This window comes from Neolamprologus multifasciatus, chromosome 3 (genome assembly GCF_963576455.1).
Source record: "Neolamprologus multifasciatus chromosome 3, fNeoMul1.2, whole genome shotgun sequence".
NCBI classification, from domain to species: Eukaryota; Metazoa; Chordata; class Actinopteri; order Cichliformes; family Cichlidae; genus Neolamprologus; species Neolamprologus multifasciatus.
Genome location: NC_140441.1, coordinates 46,553,993 through 46,577,495, shown reverse-complemented (window position 1 = coordinate 46,577,495; position 23,503 = coordinate 46,553,993). Strand labels below are relative to the sequence as shown.

The window sequence follows — 23,503 nt, the reverse complement described above, 5'->3', positions numbered from 1 at the left end:
CTAATATTTGGTTAAATGTCCCTTAGTTCAACCAGATGTTTTTGGTAGTCATCAAGAAGCTTCTGGCATAATTCTGGATGGATATTTGATGACTCTTCATGGGAGAATTGGAAGTTTCAGTTTATTTCAGTGGACTAGCTCATGAAGTTTGTTGGTTGGTTTCCTAGCACCGGTTTGGCTTTTAAGAATGGTCCACAAATTTTCACCAGGGCTGAGCTCAGGGCTTTCCAGGTATTCCATAAGCCCAGTGTTAGTCTGTTTTATCCATTCATTGTCCGGTTGGAACTCCCAGCTGTGTCCGAGTTCCCACCAGCTAGCTGTTGATTAATGCTGATGCTCCCTCCCTTTCGTGCTGCAGATCAATCCCTCGAGCACCTGGGCTATGGGACATTTTCTCCCAGCAGGTGAGGGGGGTTTCACCCAGAAACTGTCATAATGGGAAACACAGTACAGTCACAGACAATCCAGTGGGTAGCTGACTTCCTTTGCTATTAACTCCTCGGATGCTCACTCATCATGCCCACACTGGCGATGGGGTTTGTGGCAAGGTGTGGTGGTGCAGGTGGTTCCAAGGCATTGCCAGAGGAGACTGGTTGAGCTGGTAAAAACTGGCAGCTTCAAATTTTAATCAATCAAGAATGTGTCGATGTCTTTTGGAGCAGGATCTTCTTCCTTGGTTGGTACCCTCTCAGTCTATGGGAATCTAAAACCTGCTTCCCTACACAATGACACTGGTGGTCCAGCAGCTTCCAGTTAATAGCAGTGTTTTTTTCCTGGATTGTTCTGAACCATCCCAACATTTCTTCACATCTTATGGTGGCAGTCTGGGTCTTCATCCAGACCCAGCAAAGTGGTGACACACCTGAATAACTGCTACAGTTTTTTATTTTAATTTTGCAATTATGGTCTTGGAATCTCCAGTTATTTAGAAATGGCTCCAAGAGGTCTTCTTAGCTTGTGTAAATCTACAATTGTGCTTCTTACATCTTTTCTGAAGTATTTGGAGTTTCCCTTTGATCTGAGCATTGGTCAACCAGTAAGTACTGTCAAAAAAAATCCTTCTTTATGTTGGCAAAGAGAAGGAGTAGTTAATCTACCAGTAGTGGCACGGTGGTTAGCACTGTTGCTTCACAGCACTGTTGCCCTGGACAGGGTCTTTCTGTGTGGAGTTTGCATGTTCTCCCCATGTTTGTGTGGGTTCTCTCCGGTATTCCAGCTTCCTCCCACGGTCCAAAGACATGCAGTTAGTGGAGTTGGGTTAACTGGTAATTCTAAAAAACCCTGTCCAAGGTGCACCTGGACAGGGTTTTTTCTCTCGCCCTATAGTAGCTGGGATAGGCTCGAGCCCCCCCTGCCACCCTGACAAGGATAAAGAGAATGGATGGACAGAAAGACATTGTAAAACCTTTAGCACCATTTCTTCAGAGTGTTGAGTAATATATATATATATGTACTAAATAAATTCTAACTTTTGCCCCAATTAATTTTTTAAAATAATTTTTAATTTAGCTTTTAAAGGTGTATGCTATAATCATTCCAGCGAGGAAATATAAAAGTTCAAAGAAATCATTAAAAGCATAACTACTATGAAATTCATGCCCATCATAATTGTATGTAAAATTCACAACTGTATATAATGTACAAATTAAGTACACTGAAACATATCAGTCTGTTGACATACCAATATATGGACACATTGCGTCTTTTTTTTATATAGTTCTCTTGATTAAACAAGTACTCACACTGCCTGTGACTTTGTTCATGTTAACCACACAGAGGTCGAACTTAAGCAACTGTAACAAGAAAAAAGGTTTACTCCAATCCTAAAAAAAATGTCTTTTTAATTTGGAAATTTCCTCAAATAACTACCTATATGAACATAATATCAAAACCAAATTGCAGTTCTTACACTTACCCAATAAATTATTCTTTTGAAAAAGTTTGCATCTGATGAATTTAAGCTATTTGTTCCAAAAAAATTTGGAGAGTTTAGAATCATGCAGGCTCTGTAGGCTTGACTGGGGAGTAAACAAGCCCCAAATTTGCAAAGCGTGTTTAAATATTCAGCAACCTCATGCAAAAGGATCAGGAAAACAGTTTGATATGAACACATGCAAAAACTTTGAGCATTCTTCGTCCTTCCGTCTGCTCAGATATGTCTGTGTGTGTCCACGTCACAAGCATCGCTGAAGCACTCTTTCCATGCAGTGGAGTTACACGAACTAGCCACAATATTAAAACCACTGAGAGGTAAAGTAAAAAATAATTGAACATCTCACCGTAATGTTGTTATGTTCTGCTAAAAAACCTTGGTTTCTGGCAGTGTTGTGGATGTGACTTTGACATGTACAATGCACCTTAAGACTATTGCAGATCAAACACACCTCCACATAGCAACAGTGCCCCCTGATGGCAGCTGTCTCATTCAGCTTATTCACGATGCACCTCCGCTGGAAGAAAATGCAACAAAGACTCCCCAGATCCTGATCTAATCAAGGATCTGCAGGCTACAGCAGAAGACGTTCAGACACAACAAACACCCCCAACATCTGTTGCACCCATGCTCTGACTGCTTTGACAACACAAGCAGGTCTGTGCAATTTTAAGCAGGTGGTTTTAATGTTGTGGCTGATGATCATTATTAAAATTGACTAATCATAGGCTCTAATACAGCGGTCCCCAACCCCCGGGCCTCGGACCGGTACCGGTCCGTGAGTCGTTTGGTACCGGGCCGCGAGAGTTGAGGCTCAGGTGTGAAATGTAGTTTTCAGGGGGCTTTTTATCGGTTTTCAGCGTTATTTTGTTATGGTTTTTATCGTTTACTCAGTTTTCCTGGGTCTTTTCACGTGTGTTATGAATAAATCTTCTTTTTTTTTGGTACCGGTACTAGTTTTATTTTGTTGTATTTACACCTTAAAGGGCGGTCCGTGAAAATATTGTCGGGCATAAACCGGTCCGTGGCGCAAAAAAGGTTGGGGACCGCTGCTCTAATACACTTAGTTTAGCAAACTTAATTTGTTTGCTGATGTGACAAAAGTTAGGGCTTCACCTCCAGCTGGGTAACTTGTTTTAATGTTTATGTGGAAATATATCACTGATGGTCAGCGGTAAGAACAAATAGACACATCTTTTGCTCTTTCTTCCTCACCCAATTGGTTCAGGCAGATGGCCCCGCCCCTCCCTGAGCCCGGAGGTTTCTTCCTGTTGAAAGAGAGTTTTTCCTTCCCACTGTTGCCAAGTGTTTGCTCATAGGGGTCATATGATTCTTAATATTTGTCCATATTATTGTAGGGTCTACCTTACAATATATAATATACCTTGATGCGACTTTTATTGTGATTTTTTTTATAAATAAAACAGAATTGAAAAGAAACCTCAAAAATGTTAAAATAAATGTAATTTTTCTAACAGATTCAATTTGGACTGCAACACATTTTGCCACATTGTTTCAAATGCTGGTGGACTACATCTTGGAGTTCCAGTGGCAGTAGTTCCTTACACTATCACAGGGCCATCCCATATGGAAAAGATATATATAAATCTTATAAAGTTTGTATCTGTCTTGTGTGAAACTTGTATGAAAAAGCATACAAAAGTGAAAACAGATATAAGATCCCTTGAAAAATATAATGAAACTTGTATGTTTTGGATACTTACTAAAACAATATATGAAAGTAATGAGAAAGTGGCCACTTTCATGAGTAAATCATGTAAGTTTTTACTATTTCTTTTCCATATGGGATAGCTTGGCGCCTGTTAGCAGAAAGAGGGCAAATTACAATGTAGTAGTTGACTATTTATTCCTTTAAAACCAGAGTAAATGACTCTGAGGGCTCCTGGCTATGAATGAAATGTTGAATGAATGTCATGTGTGCTTTTTGAATTGCTTAAATAAATGTGAGAAAAAGTATAAAAGACTCCAAAACATTTTGTGTTTAAAAGGTTGTTTTTAATTGATTTTGGTAACAGAAAATAGAACAGCAGCTTTTATTATGTGTAAGGTTTTAGGGGCTCATTAACAATGCATCCGTGCTGTCTCTGTCATCTGGATCCATGCTTGAATGGAAAAGCAGTTGCCCCTGTTTTTTTCTGGAAACATAGAAACACATATTATGCTATGAATTTTGACTTTTGTGATCAATTAGTTACCACATATAAAAGTAAAACATGCACTTTACTGAATGTTCCCTTACCTGGGCAAGGACTGCAGAAGCCTTTGACCAGCATCAGAGAAAACACCATTCCTCTAAGCTTTCACTGAATCCATCTAGCATGTGCGATTAATGGTTTAAGCCCACTACCTGTACAACAAAGCACTGGTTATGAATGATGGGATATTTAAGACGGCATCGATAATTCAGAAAAGGTTTTCTTGGGCTCTACAACCTGATTAGTTTAGATAAAACATTATTTTTCTGAGTTACAAAACACAACAGTAAAGAATATTTTTTCTACTTCTTGTTTCTTGTGAAAAAAACTTCACTTTTATTAAATGATTTGTTGTTCATTTCAATTGTTGTTCTAGTGTTAATAATTTAATTAGACCAGAATATGTAGGGTTTTACTTTTTCTTTTCTTTATCTCTCATCAAACAGAAAAAATAGAGTTGAATAGATTAACTTTATTTTCCACATCAGTAGAAAATTGTCTTCAGTTGATGAAGCCATAAACAAATCAAGCAAATAACTTCACATCAACCTGCATTCACACTTCCACACGAGCACACAAAACATACAACAACAATAAAAACACATCACAGCGTCTCATTATTCAGTATACCGATTGCTCTTTGCACAACTGACCCCTATAAGGTCATCCTGTGGGCACTAAGTCAGAATAAAGAGTGTTCACAGTCAGCAACAATAGACCGAGCTTCCCTGAAAACAGCCTCATGATGCAGCTTATCAAGCGAAGTTTGTTGTCCGCTAGTAATTTTCCAGCAGTTCAGACAATCCTGTTTAGTTCTTACTTGCCACAGTTGGGTTACCATACCAGACTGAAATACTGAACATAAGGATGCTTCTGATCTAGCTCACTTAAACTCTTTCCAACACGTTGTGCTTCCAAAGCCTCCTGATAAGAAAGAATCTCTGATTAGCTTTCTTTCATAAATTGTGTCAGAGACCGGTTAATGTGATCGCCACGTGCCAAAAACGAGAGGATCATCATCTTCACACAATTAAACCTGCATAATAAAACATAAGACCTGCTATGGTGAACACTGTCAGCAGCATATAGCCACACCCCCTCCCCTTACATGTCCCATTTTGTGAATGCAAAACTCTCCAAATCTCCAGCTCCTGTGGGATGTTCCTGGTTTGCAATCCAAAGTAGTCCAAAGAAGGGCAGTGACGAACTATTAAAAGTGTCGTGGGTGCATACGGCTTAATTATTCACGTGGGGAACAAAGGCTGGCCTGTGTCGTCCATTTCAACAGATGTGCTACTGTGGTTCAAATTCCCCAAAAATGTAATGCCGCTTCTGAGAGAAAGGTATCAGAAAGCACAGTAACCCCAGGACATGTTGGAGAGATTACATCTCAGGAGTAGGTGGTGAGAGGGAGCTTCTCTGCTGCTGCCCCCGTGACCTGACTTGGCTGCATGACTTTTTGTTTTGATATTTTAAATTTGAACTTTGGTTATGAATCTTCAAACAGCAGCATCCTTCATAATGCACAGCAGAGTGTACTACACTGTGTATTTACAATTTTTGAGCATATTGTCATATTTTACTAACACGTGAACATCTTTTGCAGTGACATGCTTTCAAATTATATTTAACACGATGCGAGGTGCCACGCAATTAATTGGAAAGATTAATTTTTGAAGAATGTGACGAATGGGATAAAATGCCTTTGTTATTAATTTTAGACATTTTCCATTTAATTGTTCTTAAATGTAACAGAATATTGAGTGTTTCTTAGCTTTAGATTATTCAGTTAGTCTAATTTGTTTTTCTCAATAAGTCGGCTAAGAAATTAGTTGCCGGGAAGTTGCGTAGTCAATAGTACTGAGCGCTGCACTGAGGTCTAGCAGGACAAGCACAGAGATGAGTCCACTGTCAGAGGTCAACATCATTTGTAACCTTCACTAAAGCTGTTTCTGTGCTGTGATGGTTTTACGGAGGCCTTTTTTATACGGCAACAATATTTTTCTGGGCTAAATGATCCACCCTTCCATCCATTTTCTTCCTCTTATCCAGCGCTGGGTCACACGGGTAGCAGGCTAAGGAGAGGAGCCCTCCCTCTCCCTGGCTACCTCCTCTAGCTTGTTCAGGGAAACGCCAAGGCCAGCCAACAGATATCATCCCTCCAGCCTGTCTGCCCTAGAGCTTCCACCCAGTGGGACATGCCTACAACACCTCACCCAGGAGCCATCCCTGTCAGATGCCTCAATTGGTCTATCAAAACCTGTATGGTTACTACAGCTGGATGTATGTTTGATTTTATAAACGGATTTATTGTAAATGGTCTGATTCTTATACAGCACTTTTCTACTCAAAGCATTGTATACAACATGACTCATTTACCCAATCACACCCATTCCCACAAGCACTTTCTCTGCACGTAGTGCTTTCCAACTACATTCACACACATTCATAAAATGTGCCAAACACATTCTAAAGACTAATGGAGAAGTGCATGAAGGATATGCATTTGAAAGAGGTGCTAGTTTTTTCTCAAATTGATTGTGTTCTCTAAAACCCTGGACAATCATGAAGCAAGATTGTTGGAGGTCCTCACTCATTTCAGAGTTCAGATTAAAGTTATCACCTGAAAAGTGTGTGTTTCTCCAGACCTCAGTGCGGTACCAGGGGCACGTAGTGTCCCAAAGTGGAGCTGACACATCCAGAGAAAATCTCTGCCCTTTGTACTTGGAAAGTCCTTCGAGATCTCGGAGAATTGTGATCTTTTCTTGGATTTGCTGGATATTATCGAAGGTCTCTAAAAGACTATTCCAGCATTGTGAAGTCCCTTAATGATCTGATTCATGGTTATCCTCAATCTACCAAAAGGTTTAGATCAAGAGTCAGCCAAGACCAATATCACCGTCCCAAAGGGCTTTTTGGGAACCGCTGGGCATCAGCTTGCCAGCAGGCATTTTAGTTGCTAGAATGGCCTCTGATGCAGAGAGGGAAATAAAGACCTGTGGTAGATTTGTGCGCAGAAAGGCGTTCCCTGACAAAGCCACACCGTTAGGCAACATCAGTACTACAAGGCCACTTGAACTCTCTGTATGGATTTCATCTCTCTCAAACCAGACGAAAGTGGAACCAAAGACATCCTTTTAATGGCTGATCACTTTACTAAGTATGCAATTGCCATAGCGACGTGCAATCAAAAACCCAGCACATACAATTCCACCAAGACTGAAATGATTGGGTTTGCAAACTTATCTTTGGTTGTTACCTCCACTCCTGAGACTGCATCAGGACTACTGCCCTGAGGCTATCTATCCACAGAGAGTAGTGACAAGCCTGTGAGGCAGACACAAGGACTTAGGCCAGCAACATGTCTCAGACTCTGATCAATAATATCCAGACCAAATCTCACAGACTGACCAGTCATGTAACTTCCCTGTTGACAGTCCAGATTTAGTAACTCTTCCAGTATCTGACAGCCATCGTCGTGACACACGTCATCGCAGACCAAAATCCACCAGCAGAGCTGCAGACTGAAAGAGTTGCATTTTAAAGTTTCAGATGTGTCCTTGATCCAACACAGCTGATTTAAATGGTTAAATTACCTCCTCAAGAGTTCTTGAAGTTCTCCAGAGGCCTGATATCGAACTAATCATGTGATTCAGATGTGTTGACCCAGGGTGAGATCTAAAACCTGCAGCCGGCCCTTGAGGCCTGGAGTTTGACACCCCTGTGCTAGACGTTCAACTAGGGATTGAGAACAGCCGAAACGCGTTCAGTATGAGAAACCTGGGCACCCACTAATAGCTGTGGTACAGTCTCTGTTTCAGGGTTTAACCACAGTTTTTACATATATTTTGGATGAAGGTTATCATTCATTTGATTGGCCTGTTTAGTCCCATCAGATAGTAATTACCCAACCATTGCCATGCAACGTGGCATGCATGAGTTCAATGGTGGAGGTTGTAGCCCAGCTAGAAAAAAAGAAGAAGAATTTAGTCATGTTAGTCATTATTTTCTTTGAGATCTTCATAATGTGCAAGTCCAGTGAGCTACAGTGAGTTGCCAAATGCAGCTAAGTGTTAAATCTAGGAGTTGTGAACATCGTCAGGCCTTCAAGTTGATAGTTATAGCTCACATAGAAGGATATGATGCTGCAGTGATACACGGATACTGATTGTTCACTCTGAATGTTCTGAGTACGTGAGACTGTATCACAACTGTATATGTGACTATATGGATCCTGTGACCTGTTTATAGGTCAGGTTTTTTTCCATCTGGTAAAACAATGACTCAACGGCTGAAGCAGTCTGAAGCAGGCCTCCACTGAAGAGTAGTGATTCCATACGTCCAGCTACCTGCATGGCAAGCCACTCCAAGAGTGGATAAGACTGCTTTATTGAAGGCAGAGCTTTGTTTCCATCACATGACAGACAGAAAGCAACAAGTGAGGCTGGGGGAGATCACCTCTGAAACTTGGTCCCTCAGTATTGGTGCCCCTCAAGGATGTGTCCTCTCACCACTACTGTTCTCCCTCTACACTAACGACTGCACCTCCAAGAACTCGGCTGTTAAACTCCTAAAGTTTGCAGATGACACCACCATCGTTCAGGATGGTGATGAGTCTGCATACCGGCAGGAAGTTGAGCGGCTGGTACTCTGGTGCAGTCAGCACAATCTGGAGCTGAACACTCTTAAAACTGTAGAGATGACAGTGGACTTCAAGAGACATCCCTCAACTCTGCTCCCCCTCACCATATCAGACAGCCCTGTGTCGACTGTGAAGACCTTCAAGTTCCTGGGTACCACCATCTCCCAGGACCTGAAGTGGAAGACCAACATCAACTCCATCCTCACAAAGACCCAGCAGAGGATGTACTTCCTGAGACAACTGGGGAAGTACAGTCTTCCACAGGAGCTGCTGATCCAGTTCTACACTGCAGTCATTGAGTCTGTCCTGTGCTCCTCCATCACAGTCTGGTATGGTGCAGCCACTAAACAGGACAGGAGCAGACTGCAGCGGACTGTACGGGCAGCAGAAAGGATCATCGGCGCCCCCCTGCCCTCCATCCAGGACCTGCACCTCTCAAGAACCAGGAAATGGGCAGGGAAATCATCACAGACCCCTCACACCCTGGACACAGACCTTTTGACCTGCTGCCCTCTGGCAGACGGTACAGAAGCCTGCAGACCAGGACCACCGACACCGGTTTCTTTCCCCTCACCATCTCCCTTCTAAACAGTTGACCTGTCACACTGCTCCCACTGCCAGACTGCAACTGCACCTTATGTACATTCTGTAGTATTCATTCCACCGCATGTGTAATGTATATATAGACACGTGTGTGTGTGTGTGTGTGTGTGTGTGTGTGTGTGTGTGTGTGTGTGTGTGTGTGTGTGTGTGTTTGTGTGATTTACATTGCTGTGCTTGAGAGCCACCAAATTCCTTGTATGTGTCGGCACATATACTTGGCCAACAAACACGACTCTGATTCTGATGGTGGGACAGATACCTGCAGGACTTTAAACTTTCCTTCTTCACTGGAGTGTGGTAGGACAAACAATTAAACAAACACAGACCGGGCCCTAACAATCCGTCAGTTATGAGATATTCATTCATACGTTTGACTCAGAGACTCCGCTCTGCCCCCTCTTAACACCACCCGAGGCTGCTACACACTTTCCCCCTCTCCCTGTGACCAATCACACCACCCCACCCCCTCCCTGAACACTCCACTCCATGTGTCACTTCTACGCCTAATCACTCACCACTTTACTCCCTCGCCAATGGCACCCCACCCCCTCCTTGAGTGCTGACAAGGTGAGGAAGAAACTTAAGCAGTTCAGAACCAGAAAGGCAACAGGCCTGACGGTGCTGAGCCTTATTCTGGAGAAGGTCCCAGTCCAGTGGAAGACTTCCTGTGTGGTCCCAGTGCCATAGACTGTATGCCCCAGGGTGACTAACCACTTCAGACCTGTGGTCTTAACTTCCCACCTGAAGACGACCATGGAGAGGATTGTTCAAGATCACATCCAACCTCTGGTGCGCATGCTGCTGGACCACCTGCAGTTCGTTTCATGTGGATGATGCAGTCATCTTCCTCCTGCACAGACCACTTTTACCGTTGGATTATTAGAAGCACAGTGAGGGCCATGATTTTGGAGTTCTTCAGTGCCTTCAATACAATCCAACCAGCACTGCTGAGGGAGAAGCTGGAATCAGCAGGGGTTGACTGTCAAATGACTGCATGGACATTTGACAGTCCATGCAGTCTGCCAACTGGTATACAGCACAACCTGGAGGAAGGTCATCACCGACCTCGTCATCTGGTATGAACTCAGCCACCTGCACATAAACACCAATAAGACAAAGGAGATGGTGGTTAACTGAAAACCAGCCCCCATCGCACTGATGACCATCCATGGATTGGACATCGAGGTAGTCGACATGTACAAATTCCCAGCTGTTCACCTTAACAATAAACTGCACTGGCTACACAATGTTGATGCTCTGGGCCAAACGTGGCTCTATCTGCTGGGCAGGCTGAGGACATTCGGGTGTGAAGAACACCACTAAGGACCTTTAATGCCACTTTGATTACTTCTACTATCTTTTATGTGGTTGTCTGTTAGGGAGGTGGTAGCACGAAGAGGGACAGGAAACAGCTTAATAGACTGATGAAGAGGAGCAGCTCCCCTAGACTCCATAGAGAAGGTGGGTGAGAGGGGGATGTTAGCCAAGCTAATGTCCGTCATGGACAACAACATTCAACCTGTGCATGAGACCGTGGAGGCCCTGAGACGCTCCTACAGCAGTAGACCGTTACAGCGCTACCATAGATCCTTCATCCCACAGCAATCAAGCTGTATAATGCACACACAGGATACTATTATTATGTTAATTCGGGCGATCGTGGCTCAAGAGTTGGGAGTTCGCCTTGTAATCGGAAGGTTGCTGGTTCGAGCCCCGGCTTGGACAGACTCGGTCGTTGTGTCCTTGGGCAAGACACTTCACCCGTTGCCTACTGGTGGTGGTCAGAGGGCCCGGTGGCGCCAGTGTCCGGCAGCCTCGCCTCTGTCAGTGCGCCCCAGGGCGGCTGTGGCTACAATGTAGCTGCCATCACCAGTGTGTGAATGGGTGGATGACTGGTTGTGTAAAGCGCTTTGGGGTCCTTAGGGACTAGTAAAGCACTATATAAATACAGGCCATTTACCAGTTATTGTTTTTCTAGCATATCTCTAATTCCCCATTTCCTCCTGTAACTCATGCTGCTGTAAAGAGTAAAATTTCCCCAGTGTGGGATTAAATAAAGTCTGTCTATGTTATCTTTCTGTGGGTCACCTTCAACACCAGCCTAATGCCAAATCACCAGAAGGTGCCCCCTGCTGCCCTCTTTGGCACCCAGAAGTGTTCTGTCTCTGCACCTCAGTACCAATGACAACAATCAAGCTCTGAAAGAAAAGCATCTGGACTTCTTTAAGTTTCCTTGAAGACGTTTCGATCAGCCAAGGTTTCGGGTGAGCCCACTGTGAAACTTGACCTCACCCTATCATGTGATTTACTGAGGTCAAATGGCCCAGGATGTGAGTGGGCGTTAAGGCATCTGGGAAGGATCTCAAAACTGGATTATAGATGGCAGACAGTTGGTGTCGTAAGTCCCGCCCTCAGTTCAAAGATGGTCGCTCACAGTGGACGTAAATGGCTTCTTCCACTCCTCTTTCAAACCATCTGTCTTCTCTGTCCAAAATGTGAACATTGGCATCCTTGAAAGAGTGACCTTTGACCTCTAGATGCAGATGAACAGCTGAGTGTTGCCGTCACACACTGAGGTTAATTATGGCGTTCCAGTGCTGAGACCCATTTTATTTACATTATATACATTTTGATGAATGTTTAGTCATCCAGGTAAGAAGAAATGTTTGTCCTGACATTTTCAGTGGAAGAAACATTTTATGACTCAAATGAATCAAATGTAACAGAAGGAGAGGATATTTCCCCATATTGACCTCTCTTCTCTGCTACCTGCACCCCAATAGAGCACGTGGCTCTCAGACTGCAGGATCACTTGTGGTTCCCAGGACATTTAAAAGTAGAATAAGAGGAAGACCAGCTCTCTTCTGTAGAACCAGTTTCCAGTTTCGATTTGGGAGACAGACTCTCTGCTTTTAAGATTAGGCTTAAAACCTTCACTGTTCAACTCTGGCTCTCTTCCACGGTGTATCTTTTGTCCTATATTCCTCTGCTTTCTTCTTCTCACCTCACCCCTAACTAACCCCGTCAGTTTATTATGCCTGCAGAATCAGCCAGCGACAGAATCCACTCATGAACAATTTTATAAAAGGAGACGTTTTTTGGCACAAGACCGGCATCACCATTCAGTACCTATGATAAGCTATTACACAGAGTCACAGTAATTAACTACATTTGATTTTCTGTTTTCTGAAGTATGCATGGATATTTTGGCGTGGAGGAAACCACCACCCATATTGCTAACAAATGTATTACTCTTTCCTTAGTGGATTATATGTCTGATGTACACACAGCACTAAGCAAATCCCTCTGTCACTTCCTATTCTTTGTCTTGAGGGTGATCATAACCTCTCCATAACCTCACATTAGCAAAACCTTCAAAGCAATCAGAAAACCTCGTGAACAAAACGAATCCTTTCGACTAATAATGAATAACTGCCTGTCTATAAAATGAATGAGGGTCAAGGGGAGGCAGCGATTGGTGTGGGGGATGGGCTTGGATTATCTGTGTCATTACTGCCGCAGCTTTCAGTGGGTGTTATAAATACGATGAAACACTAGAAGGTGAGAAAACTGCAGGAATGACAGCTTTGTGTTTTGTATTTCTGGTCTGCTCTGTCCATTTTCAGATAAGAGTAAAGGCGTGAGTTAAGCAGTTTGCTCAGTTACGCACACAGTTTCAATAAGCACTGTTTCACAGTAGTACATCTCGACTGAGGGCTATCTGCAAGCAATGAAAACCTCTTTTCTTTCTGTTTAAGTCTTAATGCTTATCTGAAGTTCATACTCTGTCAAACCTCAGCTTTCCCTGAACCATCTGTTTAGCTTCTTTAAAAAAACCTCCACTCCTCTTCCTTCTTGCAATCCTACCCGTCCTCTCTTTTTTTACTTCTCTCCTCTTTCACCCCCTCTCATCTTTCCTCTCTGTTTGACCAAGCTGCACTGCAGCACATGTGCAGTCATTAATTTCCAAGGACAACGCTGCGCGTGACTGCGTGTGCGATGGCTCTGACAGGTATAGTAGGGAACAGGGAGCTAAGAAATAGTATGCACAGGTATACACAGGAGAGGCTGAGGAGAACAGGGGGAAAAGAACCACAGAAACAAGATGAGAAAACAGGGAAAAGGTAGGTATGAGTACACATAAGATAATGCGGGAAGAGGAAGCAGGTGGGAGCACAGCTGGAAACTATAGACATAATGAGGTGGGGGGAAGTAACAACACAAGACGCAGAAAACAACATTACAACAATAAAACAGGAAGAAACAACTGAACAGGAAACATACCTAACTTAGGGATGAGAATCGAGAGCTGGTTCTTGTAGAAAGCTGGCACCTGCTAGTCCAATTATGAGTCTGCCTGCCTATCAATCCCGCTTATCGTGTCAGAGGAGGAAAATAGCGACGCAGTCTAGAGCATGGATATGGACATTTATTTTTATCCATCCATCCATTCACTTCCGCTTATCCTTTTCAGGGTCCCAGGGGGTGCTGGAGCCTATCCCAGCTGTCTCAGGGTGAGGGCAGGGTGAACCCTGGACAAGTCCCCAGGCTGTCGCAGGGCATTTATTTTTATTCCATAAAAAAATGAGATACATGGTAAAGTGGAAAACTGCATCCAGGGCAGAAACAGCTGCATTGTGTTCCTAATACAACTTTGGTTCTTTGCAAGCATCTGCCAAGACAGCATGCTAACGCTAAGCTAGCCAAGAACCCAGAGTGAAAGCTGAGTGAAAGCTGAGTGAAAGCTGATCCCAGCAGCCAGGTCCTTACCCAGTCAGGCTGCAGTCTCCCTTTCTACCTGTTCACCTTTCTAAAGCAGAATCACCGTGGCGACAGCTTTTATCTTTGCTTTGTGCGGTCAGCTTTGTATTCTACTAAGAGAAATATCTTAGAGTCCTCATTAGGGATTTGTGTTGTTGTGTGGAGTTGTAGCCTCAGGTTTATATTGTTAAATGGTGATTATGAGACAGCGTCTCTAAGTAATTAAGTAAAGTACTGCATTACATTTAAGGAACGTGTTCTGTGTAATACGTGTAATAATTGTGAATAATGACTCCAACATTGATCACAACATAGAGGGGAAACACCTCAACAATCATGCACAAAAATTTGACCCACAGCATGCATTTAATTTGCATGAATGTAATGTCTTTATTGCTGATTAGCGACGGTGGTGACAAGAGAATCGATAAGGAATCAGAATCACTAAATTTGAATCAATTCTCGTGAAACAAAAGCTGTAAAACAGCCAACAGGTCAGGAAAAAACACACAAATCTAAAATCAACACAAACAGTTTTGCAAACACAAATATCTACACTAATATCTAAGCCAACTCATAGGGTCTGCATTACGGAAGAGGATTAGGGCCACTGGAAAAAAAATCTGAGAAAAAAGTCAGAATTCTGAGAAAAAGTAAGAATTCTGAGATTAAAGTCAGAATTCTGAGAAAAAAGTCAGAATTCTGAGAAAAAAGTCAAAATTCTGAGAAAAAAGTCAAAATTCTGAGATTAAAGTCAGAATTCTGAGGAAAAAGTCAGAATTCTGAGATTAATGTCAGAAGTCTGAGATTAAAGTCAGAATTCTGAGAAAAAAGTCAAAATTCTGAGAAAAAAGTAAGAATTCTGAGAAAAAAGTCAGAATTCTGAGGAAAAAGTCAGGCTTCTGTGAAAAAAGTCAAAATTCTGAGAAAAAAGTCAAAATTCTGAGATTAATGTCAGAATTCTGAGATTAAAGTCAGAATTCTGAGAAAAAAGTCAAAATTCTGAGAAAAAAGTTAGAATTCTGCGAAAAAAGTCAGAATTCTGAGATTAAAGTCAGAAGTCTGAGGTTAAAGTCAGAATTCTGAGAAAAAAGTCAAAATTCTGAGATTAATCTCAGAATTCTGACTTTTTTCTCAGAATTCTGACTTTAATCTCAGACTTCTGACTTTAATCTCAGAATTCTGACTTTTTTCTCAGAATTCTGACTTTAATCTCAGAATTCAGGAAAAGAAGAAAAAAAAAAGACGTGCCCACTTTTTTCCCCCCAGTGGCCCTAATCCTCTTCCGTACTGCATAGCTTATGACTCTAGACAGAAATGTGCTGATTTCTTGTCACCTCTTCATCGTACTTTCTTCTGCCAATTCAACAGCTTTCATGCAGCTGTTCGGCTGTTCTAAACCTGCCAAAGAGGTGTAGCCTTATGCAATTGTCCAAGTGGCTACTTTTGTGTCTTTTGCAGTTTTCTGTTAAGTGCTTTAAGTCCCGTACACCTGTAGTGGTCCAAAACAATTTGGCACCAGGACAAATCAACAGCAGACACATAATGCAAAAGAAGGCATTGCTCACACCACATCCAGCTAACCAACTTCACTTGCTGGAGCACTTGAAGTCGCCATCCTCAGGCAGGCAGTAGTGAACGAGTGAGTGCCCGTCCTTCTTCTTCAAGTGCCTCTGCTGTGATGATGTGTGAATAACATTGAATTGTCCAATCAAATTCTTAAACAAGATAGGCAGTTCATGCCAACTGGTCAGGGATGCACAAAATTGCAGCCCGAGGGGCAAATTCAAAGCTCCAACAGACACTCAGGCTCAGACCCCCATGACTGGAAAATACTGCAGTCTGTCCACAGACTCCCATTTGGCTGTTACATAATCATATTATTTGCAAGAACGTAACACAGAATGTAATCATGTTTGGCCAATAGGGCAGGAAACATGATGTACGAGCAAACTCATTCATTGCAAACTTATTTTTATAGTTGTTAGTAATGGATTTTTTTCTCGCAATATTTTTATGGGAGTGGCGTCCTAGCGCCCTCTATTGATGAGCCAACATTGCTACACAGGGGAACTTGGAAAAACAATGGACAAACGCAGGAAAGACTAGGACACAATGCAACACAAAGGGAACTAATGAAGAGAGCCAATCCGGTCGTTAAGTCTGACGTCACTAGTCGTGTCTGGGCCTAAACTCCGCTGCAGGTCCATATATCAAACGATCACTATGGCATTACTGAGAGTTGAAAAACTGTCTAAAGTCTTTCATCTTTAATAAAATGATCAGCGTTCTGCTCTACCAGGTGTAACAATTGAGTTTAACATCCAGGCATCCATGAAAACGGAATTTATGACATTTAACGGAGTCAGAAGTTAGCAGGAAGTTAGCTCGCTAGCTTCTATCTAAATACAATATAGCATGTCCTGACTGCGTGGTTTTGGAAACAAATTCAAACGTACAGCTCTGCTATCACTTCCAACATAAATGAAGACAGAAAACTAAACAGCAGTGACGTTTGTAGGGTTACTGAAGTTTGGCTAGCTGGTATATAATGATGTGCTACGTGACCGCTAGCAACACAGCTATGTTAGCATAAGATAAACAAGCTAACTTTTTTTCCACTGGATAAAAGTTAACGTGAGTGTTCTCGGTGGTCAGGAACAAATGTAATCGCATGGCAGGATGCTGTAAAAGGACCAAACTTCAGCCAGGAGAACAACTGAGATAATCCATCCACAATACGAGGTTAGTCATTCATATACTGCTGCATGGGCTGGGCTGTAGTTACATCCTAAGGTTTTAAAAACTGAGCTTAAATAAATGATTAGCGGTAATAAAAGCCGAGGGAGGTCAACAGTGATCACTGACTGTTTTAGGAGCTTTTTGAGATTAAATAGAAGAAAATACAAAACATTAAACATGTTAACAACACAAAAGCCATATTAAACGCAGACTACTTTAGGCCCGGAAGTAGGATTCATCACGTCATCACTTAAAGACCGGATAGAACACAGCAGCCAAAATACAACAGTCAGACGTCGTGTGATGTTCCAACACGTTCTGTCTCCCGAAGTGTAACATTTACATACGCTGGGTGACAAATCGACGATATCTTACGCTTCTGGGTACCCAACACGTCCCTCGATTACAAGATCGGGAAAACAAGGAAACATGAGAACTGTTTGGAATGAATCTAAATATGTACGTTGATTTTACTTAAATGTCTTGGGAAAACACCATCTAACATCATTAAAGTGCTGGTTAAGGTTAGAGTTTGGGCTGGAATACATGGCTGGAACGGGTTTTACCGCCGGAGCGTCAGTCAACTGGATTTCATCCATAACCCGGCGTGTAGCATAAGAACACGGAAGGTCACCTTTTGCGTTTCTCAGGAACGCCTCGGGACGTGACAAATCATCGGGATGTTACACCTCAGGAGTGAGAACAGGCTGGATGTTCTGTGCTGGGTTTTTGTTTGTTTGTTTGTTTGTTTGTTTGTTTTCCTGGGCTGTCTTTCTGCTTAAACACCTGCAGCAGGACAATGATCTAAAACCCAACAGTAAGTCTACTCAAGAGCCCTGGTCAAACCCAAAACCCAGAAAAATCTGATTGAGATGTTTTGACATCACCTTACACAGGATGTAGAATCCACTGCAGCTGGATTAAAATAACTGTGATAACTATAGTGGGACAAAATTCATTCAGACACGTGAAATATCAATTCCCAGTTATAGCAACTGCTTGACAGCCAAGAGCAATGCAACCACTTTATAGGTTTACTTTATGACTTCTCACAGTTCAGTTTTTAGCTTTTTCCATTAATAAACTGCATTTTGTATTTGCTCTGGTTATCTTTGTCTAAAATTACAAATTATTTGATGATCTGAAAAATGCAACTTTTTCACAGCACTGTATAGTGCAGCCTCCACCTGCACTTTTTAGTTGCATCTTTGTGAGCTGCTCAGCTCAGCAAGGACATGACTTTAAACTCTAAAGACTCCGAACATCAATAATGTGTAAGCACTGTTATGCATGAGGTCTCTGTCGGCTAATTGATATTATAGAGGTCTCAAAGTCCTTTGAAACAAGCACAAATCCACTTAGCCCACTTACGCAAGAGCCGTGTAAATAGTCACGTGATTAGTTATGAAACATACAACAAGCACACAATCAGACACTAGATTGGAATCTTTGGTGATGAGTTGGTGAGGAAGCAGCACAAGCGTGAAGTATAAAGCCTATCACTGTGACGAGCTGTGCACACTGACTTAATCACCTGCTCACGCTCAACAATCTGAACCCGGGGCAGCAGACTATGAGCAGATCTCTGTTCACATAACCGTCCCGTGTTGACGTCCACTGCCTTTGTCAGAGAAACAGTGTTAAAAAGATTGTTGACAAAAGTGGACAGAAAAGGATGTCCGTGTTGTGTTTTCTCTCACTTGCATGATTAATACAATAATGCCTCCTCTCTTTCAACTCCAAATACCAAACTGTCAAAAGAGATCAGCTCATATCAGAACCTCTCTCTCTATTTAAATCAGCTGGAGGCGCCGTGTTGTCACTGATCCTTTTATTCTGCATGTGTTAAGTGGAACATGTCATCGTTGACGGTGTGTTTTAAAAGTGCGAGTGTTGAGCCATACTTTACTAAAACCACCGCATGACATGCACACTCTGTTGATTCGTCACAGGGTGTGTTTGTATTTGGTGATGCAGAAAATGTAAAAGTGTTTTTATAGATGTTTCCAACCTTCAGTGTCTTTGACGCTTGTGCAGCCTCTAGAGCACAGAACACACACCGTTAATTTTTAAAAGCATGCATTTTAAAGTTAAAGTAGAGCCTCCCTCATTAGAAATAAACAGCAAAGTGCATGCAACGTTAAAATAATTAATTTAACTGAAATATTTATTTCACAAATCGTGCTAGTAAACGATTTTCTGCAGCATTATTCTCATGTGCAGCAGTTTTGGATTTTACCATTTTATTTTTAATGTTTTTGAATAGTTATTACCATTTTATTATTACCATCTGTGATTGAAGTGGGGAGCATTAGCATTAGTGATCATGGATGTTTTAGTATTCATTTAATACCATGTAAATTCAGGATCAATATACTGATGATGGCACCAATACTTTCAACTTGTTAAGTCATCTTATGCGGTCATGATACGTGAGATGAACCATCATCAAGTCTGAACCCATTTTAATGACCATTATGTGATTTTTACTGTCCAGAATAATTACATAAACCTTTCAGCTAGCTTGTATTTTTGGAGCCCTGGAAAGTATTCAGTTCAATTTAATTCAATTCTCTTTATATAGCAACAAATCACAACAACAGTCACCTCAAGACACTTTCTATTGTAGTGTGACAACCCTACAATGATGCAGAGAAAACCAACAATACAGGACTTGGCAACAGTGGGAAGGAAGAACTCCCTTTTTAACTGGAAGAAATCTTTGGTGGACAAACTGAAGAAGAGAGCCAAAGATGATTAAACACTAATGATTAAACGCAGAGTGGTTCGTAAGCTCACAGAGAGTCAAAAATGTAAGGGCAACAAACACCTGTGAAGCCAGCAGTTTAGGCCCATTGCAGCGTAACAACGGGAGGATTCTCGATCATCTGATCCAGCCCCAACTCAAAAAGGAACATTTTAAGCCTAATTGTGAAACTAGAGAACGTGTTTATCTCTTAACTCCAAGCTCATTTCACAGAACAGTGTCATGAAAGCTGAAAACTCACAAGTAAAGTCTTAGAGCAACCTAGCTCCACTAGGGCGATCCGAACACGACTCCAGGATTCCTCAGTGTTATTGGCAGTGAAGTTAATTCCAGGCACAATAAGTATCTGGTTGGACACAATGACCTCAGTTTATCTAAATGTAGAAGCAGGAATTTTAGAGGTCATCGAGTTGTCTTTAAGACATTTCTGCAGTTTAACTCATTGCTGTGTATCCTCCGCCGCTTCCTAAGGGACGCATGCATAATGTAATCAGAACTGGTCCCATCATGGGATCCTGTGGAATTTAATTAGGTGTGTGACTTTACTTGGAAAAATGAAAAGGAGTCTGTTACATATGATTCAAACCACTGCACCTTTACTTCTTATGGCATGCTCTACTTTATATACTAACATACTTTGGTTGACAGTATCGAACGCTGCACTGGAGTCTCGCAGGAGAAGCGCAGAGATGAGTCCACTGTCAGAGGCCGAGATCATTTGTAACCTTCACTAAAGCTGAATCCTGATGAAACTCTTCAGATAAACGATTCCTCTGCAGACGATCTGTTAGCTGTTTAACAATTCTTTGGAGATTTTGGATCATTTTTAACAATGAGCTAGATTAAAAAGAAACAGAAAAAAATGCTATGACCTTTGATGATGAATTTAATTAAGGTAGGTTTATCAACCTGCTATAATGCTGATTTTGACATGGAACAGTGGAGCTGTGCACACTCGGTCAGTTTTATTTTATTTATTTTTTAAGGGTTATTTGACTCAGTATGCAAAATGAAAAATGAGTTGTTTTCTTTTCTGCTTTTTTTTTTGTACACAAAATGCTTTTAAATATTTAATGAGAAAAAATAATGTTTCTTAAACGTACACTTTGGCGGTTTGGTTCACCGTTATCACATCAACACTCTTCCTTTACTCCTGAAAGAATAGAAAAATCCAGAAAACAAACCTTTTGAAAAATGACCAAAACCTGGTGGCAAATCAATACTACGTAACTGAGTCATGAAGTAGCTGTGCTGCTATATATTACTCAGTAATGAAAGGCCACACCTTTTCAGCGGAAGCCTTAATTTGGGTAAGAGAAAAACCCAATCCCAAAAACGAAGCGTAGATCCCTCTCTGAGATGTGTGACGGTAGATGAGCTGGGTGAAAATATAATATAATATCATCCTGCTGTTTACTAAGGTCCTTCTGTTATAATAAAAACTTCCCCTCCTTTTGGCTTCTCTCTTTAGGAGTTCCCAGAGCAGATCATCTGCATCTCCATCTCATCCTATTCCCACCATCCTCTTCTGTCACACCAGCCCTCTGCATATTCTCTTTCCCTGCATCTCTGAATCATAAACTTCTCTGTCTTCTGCCTCCATCTTCAGCTTCCTACATGTCCAGTACGTCTCTGCACATGTCCGAACCACCTCGGCCTTGCCTCTCCAAAATGCTTGACCTGAGCTGTCCCTCTGATATACTCATTTCTAATCCTGTCCATTCTGGTCATTCCCATTGGTCATACCCCTGACAGCTCCAGTTCAGCCTCTGGTTTATGTTAGTCCCACCATCTCTAAAAACCATCCTAGCCCACAGAGAGTCCAGCCTGGCCTCTTCTGTATCACCACTGTGAACCAGAAGGGGCTCAGAGCAGATCTTTGATGTAATCCCACCTCCGCCTTGAACCCAACTGTCCCTTCTACATACACCTCATCACTTTCCTCCTGCACCAGCCAGACACATGTCTCTGACACTTCTCGTTCCCGCATGCCTGTCTTGGAGTGATTTCTCAGAGCCACAAAGACACTGTGCAACTCCTTCGGACCATCTCTACACTTCAACACTCAAAGCAATTATCACATTTGTGGGGCTCTGTCTGGGCATAAAGCCGCACTGCTAATTACTGCTCATCACCTCTCTTCTTAGCATAGCCTCAACAACTTTTTCCTCGATGCGATGAGTCATAAGCTTTATCCCACGGTACATCATCCTTGTTTTTGAAAATTGGTACCAGTAAAGATATTCTCCATTCCTCGGGCATCCTGTCCCTCTCTAAGACTATGTTTAACAATGTGGTCAAAAGGTCCAATGCCCACTCTCCTGGGCATCACGATCTGGATCAACCACTTTTCCATCCTTCATCCTTTCCAGAGTGATGAAGAGTGGAAAGGCTTTCACCGTTTATGAATGTTGAATTGATTCAGTTTGATGTCCCTTAATAAAACAAAAAATGTTCAAGAATATTAGCAAGAAAAGCCCAAAAAGGTCTACATAAAGTCACTCACTGTCATTTTTAAGGATGCAGATTGTGTTACTGTCAGAACTTCTCTGTTCCTCGCTGTGAAAAATTAGAATAGGTCGTCTAAAAGATGTGAGTAGAGATAGCAGGTTGACACTAACGAAGTCCTAAAGCTCGTTTTATGTTTGAAATGTGACAATTTCTCAAAATCAGATGAATTTTCTAAAATTAACTATAAGGGCTTTTATTTTGAAATGTTCAGCGCGTTACAGCATAATACATTTTTCTGCTTATGTGACGCTGTGGATTAATAAGTAAACCCTGGCCTTAGATCATGCAGAGAAATTATTACGAAATTCCAAAAGAGAAAAACGTAATCACAGTAATAACAATGGTATTACACATTCGGTATAACGGGAGGACATATGCGTCGAGGGACAACAATAACAATAATAAGAATAATAATAACGCAGAACACGATGCAGTTGTCTGTTTTGCAACAATACTACCAAAAATAGAAATACTGCAATACTGCCCATTAAAATAACTCGCATCCATCAAAACGTCATCACGAAGCGAGCCGGCCTGCTGAGCACCGCGCGCCCCGCAGCCCGTATAGGATGGTAGTATACGCTGGTAATTTTCCTTTAGACAACATATAGGACAGCGCTGAGCCAGCATCTGCTGCCGAGCCTCCAGCCCTACGCTGTGCGGGTCTTACCACAGAGGATGGCCAGGAGTAGCGTCCTTAGAGTCGGTGTTCGGAGGAGTCAGGATGGCTGATGGTGGAACGGCTAATTTGGGAGCAGAATAATTCCACCGATGAATGAACGACACAGACCAGCCGGTGTCGGTGATCCCCGGAGATTCAATACGAACCCCAAGCTCCGCCCATCCCAGTTTCCTACGTCAGCATCCATACTGGGTTCACTGGAGCGGCTCAGCATCCCCCTCCCCCTCCGCTATTTCTGTGTGTCCGTTTGCGTGAGTTTGACACCATCACGGACGTGCAGAGAATTCCGAGCAGGAGCAGCAGTGAGCCATTTTGCATCAGTGTAGCGGACATGTTTGTCCTTTGCTGGCTCAAAAATGAACTCAGGTCAAGATGCGCTGCAGATAATCAGGTGCGAGCTGTGGTTTCTCATCTCACGCTGCAGGAATGTTCGCATTCCCCAGTGTGTGACAATTAGAGGGTTTTTGTAACAGCGTATCACTACAGATCCCCTTAAATGTTTAAGTCTGTTACTGTTTCAGACCTTTCACGGTCCGAAGGGTCCTCACTAAGGAAAGTGACCCGGAAGGATCCGGTGGCCATAAGAACTGTTTAGTTTCTCGGACAGGACATCCAGTCATGTTCGCCTCGTGTAGCGTGGAATAAA

The 23,503-nt window shown here is 42.3% G+C and overlaps 1 protein-coding gene across 2 annotated transcripts in view; it reads right to left on the bottom strand.

Moving 5' to 3' along the window:
* The window catches only part of nat16 (N-acetyltransferase 16), a 43,459-nt gene extending 20,279 nt beyond the window's left edge, over nucleotides 1-23,180 (bottom strand). Inside the window, exon 1 of one of the 2 annotated variants that reach the window (XM_085154003.1) lies at nucleotides 22,846-23,180. The gene's annotated coding sequence lies outside the window, so the exon portion shown is untranslated. The remainder of the gene's footprint in view (nucleotides 1-22,845) is intronic. The other variant, XM_085154002.1, reaches the window with a different exon arrangement.
* Between the last annotated feature and the right edge of the window lie 323 nt (nucleotides 23,181-23,503).